Genomic DNA, 5,276 nt, shown 5'->3' with positions numbered 1-5,276 from the left:
AACTCAGGAACAATCGCAGTGGGTTTTTGATCCTACTGCACGTAATGGCTTTGGGGGAGCCTAGGCAGTTTGGATGCTCACCTTAGGAGACCTGGATAGAGGTGGGCGGTCCTTGGGCTTCCCACAGGTCAGGGAACCCTGATTGCTCTTAGAGCAGATGAGGGAGGGTGACTTGATCGGGGGAGGGGGAGGGAAATGGGAGGCGGTTGCGGGGAGGAGGCAGAAATACTTAATAAATAAATAAATTAAAATAAAGGAAAAAAAAAAGACCATGTGTGTTTTTTTTATAGCTGACCACTTGGAATTGGATATTCAATTAGGGACCTCATCCTTGAAGTAGATTTCTTCGTTCTGTTTCAGGAGTCATAATTGCTTAGATTTTTTTCATTAAGGGGTGGGACCTTGTGAGATTTCTCTTACTCATACTGGCACGCTAGCTGGTGCTGTCAGTGTGTTCAGGTATTGTTTAGGTGGCCATACTGTTGTGAGTTCATGGGAACAAATTCCCTGTCATACATCAAAGACAAAATATCGAAAATATTACACAGACATTCTGATCCTTTGACTTTAAGTCTTTTTGTTTTTGTATTGTTTTGTTTGTTTTTTGTTTGTTTGGGTTTTTGTTTTGTTTTTCTGAGACAGGGTTTCTCTATAGCTTGGAGCCTGTCCTGGAACTTGCTCTTGTAGACCAAGTTGGTCTCGAGTTCACAGAGATTTGTCTGCTTCTGCCTCCCAAATGCTGGAATTAAAGGGGTGCGCCTCCACCACCCGGCTACTTACAGTCTTTTTGTCCTTCTTTCCACGATGTTCTTTGAGGGTAGGGTTTGTGCTGTAGATGCATTAATTGTTGGTGGGCACCCCATTGGTCAGTTGTTTTCAATATTTGACCAATTGTGGCTTTCTTGTAATAGCCTATATCTCCTCAGGTGTTGCAGTTATACCTATCTATGAACTTAAGGGCAAATAATAAGAATTCAGCTAGATTTTATATTAGTTTGGGAAATTGCTAGTAATAAATTCTGCCCTAGGTTCCATGGCCTAAGAATCCATAGGCAGTTGGCTAGATCTACAGTACCAGATGTGAATTTCCTCCTATTGAGAAGGCAGTTACTGCATTTTGTATTTTGTGGGATTGCTAGTTTGGTTGCTGGGGATTGAAACCAATACTCTTTGTATGCTTGTAGTGTATATCCATGCTAAGGAGTGCATGGAGTGGCCAGAGGAGAACTTGCAGGAATGAGTTCTTTGTTTCTACCTTGTGGGTTTCAGGGACTGGACTCAGAGTGTTAGGCTTCTCAGCCAGTGTCTTTACCTGCTGTGCCTTCTTGCTGGACTCTAACGTTTTATTTTTAATCTCACTTCCTTTGATATTTTCTTGCTTCTGGATATTTTCCTTAAACACCCTCTCCATCTACCTTAATGTGATACCACTGTCTTAGCATCTACCACTTCAAGGAGACAAAAGGGTTTCTGATGTTACAGCTAAGTGAGCTGGGCAAGTGTCTACTCAAAAATGTTGTAAATCCATACTTCTTACCTAATAAAAATACATGTTTTTGAAGTATAACCTTTTCTGAAAGCTCTACTCATTCTTGTCATCTTCTGTTACCTTTTAATTCTTCTTTTAATAAGTGTTCAAGCTTTATAATTATCTGATGGATGAATTGTCAGAACTTTCAAATCATCATTATTATAAATCCTACCTTTTCAAAGTCTTTAGCAACTTACTTTTGGAGAAAGAGATAATCAAGTATTTTTAGAAACTTAGATTTTAATATGAATAATGACTATCTTATTTCAATAATTTAGTCAACGTCCATATATAGAGATCTAGTATTAAAAACCTTTCATAATCTTGTAGCTGGAAGTGATGACTCAGCAGCCAAAAGACCATGTTGCTCTTCCAGAGGAATTACATTAATTTCCAAGTACCCATATAAGGTTGTTCACAACTGCCTATAATTCCAAGAGCACTGCATTCACACATAAACATACATGCGTGTACACATGCAAACACCAAACACACACACATACACACACACACACACACACACACACACACACACACACACACACACACAAAATGAAATAATTGAAAAAGTCTTAAGATATTTTCACCTTGAGGCAGGACCAAACTCCTCCCCTTGCATCAAGACTTGATAAGGTAATCCAGCATGGAGAACATCTTGGTGTAGAGTTCATGAGCTCCCACAAGCCCAGGTCAGCCTTTCCTGTGCGTTCCCTGTCATGACCCCCCTAGCTTGTAAAATCCTTCCTCCCTTTCTTCAGCAAGACTCCCAGAGTTCAGCCCAGTACTTGTCTGTGAATCTCTATATCTGCTTCAATCAATTCCTGGATAGAGCATCTCTGATGACAATTAGGGTAGTCACCAATCTGATTATAGTATATGGTCAGTTCAGGCACCCTCTCCACTATTGTGAGGACTCCCCCTTTCTGTACGAACACTGAAACAAAAGAGGAGTGGGGGAGGGGGTAAATGGGAAGTAGGGGGGATAGTGATGATGACTTGGAGGAGAGGAAGAAGGCGAAACTCTGGTCGGTGTGTAAAATAAATGAAAAAATGTTATTTAAATAAAATAATAGAAACATTTAAGATATTTTCATGTAATGAAGACTTATACTAATTTTTTTAATGTAATTTTTTGTTTTTAAAATCCTAACTACAATATGCTTTAGGGCAGTGGTCAAGACTATACAGCAACTTCTCACTAACCTGTTGAGATCGAGATTTAAAGATTCAGTAATGCTCCCTGGCTCATGCTTTACTCGTGCAAGCAGCAGGCCAGCAAGTCACTGACTGGTCACTGACTTGCTCCAGTGCCCAACACAAAACATTTACTCTCTGAAAAGCTAAAAGCTACTGATGGGCTTGAGAATGTTTGCTGTGAGTAGCATCATCTGCTCATTTGATTCATTTGTTAGTTTACTTTATGAACTGCGCACAATTCAAAGGTAACCTTCACAGCTACAGAGCAGCTAAATTTAATGAGATTTGTTAACGATTATTCACATTTTTTTCTCATTTCCATACACCTTTATTAAAGCACGAGTTTTAATTCTCTTTTCCTTGTTCAACTTGTTATTCCAGTAAGCTCGTCTGTGCCTTTGGGCACGGATGTCAGTTCTCTTTATCTCCTGGATGATTCATCTCTGCTCTTTTGAAGCTGGTATAAGGTTTATAGATGAAAGGCATATACAGAGCTAAGAAGGAGCCTGGAGAAGCAGAACACTGGATGTTAGGGCAGGAGATTCGGATGTGGAATTGGAGAGGGAGCAGTTTCATATGGATAGTCTCCAGATGATACAGAATCTAGAACTGAAGGAAAAGAAAAATTTTATGAAAACTTGTTTGATATATGGTCATTATGTGAATATGAACACTTATAGAAACACTTATTGTAGAAGTATATTATTTTGTGATATGTTTACCATATACCCATACAGGAAGTGGAACAATTGAAATTTATTTGCTCTGGGAGCTGCTAGATGTGCAGTATTTTTTTTTTTTTATCTCAGAACATACTACATATTTCTACATGTTTCTGTTGCACTGCTTATAGCATTTAAAGCCTATATACTGTGTGTGTGTCTAGAATAGTAATTGTTATAGATAATTTTAAAGAGAAGGGATTCTGTTGGCATTGAGTTCCTAGACACATATCCCTATGTTGATCATTTTATTTTGTTAGGTTAATACAGTATTTCATGTTTTATACTCTGTATATGATATCACAGATTGAGGTTTTTAATCGGATTATTTACAAATCAAATCAAATTAAATCAAAGCAAGGAGTTTATTTTACATGGAGAAAAGATATGTTTTAGTGATTATGAAAATTATTTGTCTATGTTTTTAAATAAAAATACATTTTTAAAGTATTACCTGTTTTGAAATGCAATGAAAATTTTGTTATCTTTGGGCTTTCCTTGTCACCTAGCTTCTCTGTGTCTGGGTACTGTAGCGTTGTTACCCTTTACTTTACATCTAATATCCATTTATGAGTGAGTACATACTGTGTTTGTCTTTTTGGGTCTGGGTTACCTCACTCAGGATGATTTTTTTTTCTAGTTCCATCTATTTGCCTTTGAACCTCATGATGTCATTGTTTTTAACAGTTGAGTAATACTTCACTGTGTAAATGTACCACATTTTCTTTATCCATTCTTCAGTTGAGTGGCATCTAGGTTGTTTCTAGGTTCTGGCTGTTATGAATAAAGCTGCTACATACATAATTGAGCCAGTTTTCTTGTGCTATGATTAGGCATCCTTGATATATGCCAAAGAGAAATATCTCCTAGGGAAGGAGAAATAGAAGAGATTTCATAGGTGGACTTGCAGCAGGTGGTGACAGGAGCATGAGGGAACATATGGGGGTGAGATGGGGGGACGAGTACTGAAAGAACAGATTAGAAAAGGGAGACATTTCAGGGATATGTAGAAACCTGCTGCAAGGGAAACTCCCAGGAATCTTCAAGGATAAACCTAGCTAAGACTACTAGCAATTGTGGATACATAGCCAGAACTAGTCATTGCTGTGACCAGGCAAGACTTCCAGTGGATACACATTCCAACCAATTAGATGTGCATATCATGTTGTTATTTAATTTATTAATGAAGAAAACTACCTCAGAAGAAAATCATTGATTATGTATAGTCAATAAGATATATAATGTTGGATAAGAGTAGAATGTGAGGCCCAAACTGGAAATGTCCAGTAGGTTAATACAATGACCAATGCTTCTCTGTCAGCTGAACTCATCTATAACTTCTCAGTCTTGGAAGTCTAACTTTACACAGTCAGGTCTCATTAGTAATCAGTGGATCAAACAATGCTGCATGCAAGTCCTGAGGGATTTGGAAAACATTGCCTTCTGGACTGTGTATCTGTATATCAAAAATGCATGAATCTTTGACCCATTTCTATGTTCAGAATAACATTTCATTAATAATTATAGTTTTATGGAAACTGCAAGATTTTCTTGCTTCTTTTAAAAAATATTTCCAGGAGCAGATCTGCATCCTCCAGAGGACTGCCAAGCCTTGGAGCTCCCAGAGTACATGCATGACTTGACATTTGTAACTGTTGATTGGGCTTTGGAAGTAACCTTTAAAAAGATCAGTATACTTCTTGGTTTTAGACTATTTATTGTATATTAAAACCATGTGAAGTTGCAGATAATTACTTAAAATTTGCCTTAGTTTTATACTTTGAAGTGTAATACATTTTATGATGCTTGAAAATATGCTGCATTTT

This window comes from Microtus pennsylvanicus, chromosome 6 (assembly GCF_037038515.1).
Source record: "Microtus pennsylvanicus isolate mMicPen1 chromosome 6, mMicPen1.hap1, whole genome shotgun sequence".
Classification (NCBI taxonomy): domain Eukaryota; kingdom Metazoa; phylum Chordata; class Mammalia; order Rodentia; family Cricetidae; genus Microtus; species Microtus pennsylvanicus.
This window is presented reverse-complemented; position numbering follows the sequence as displayed.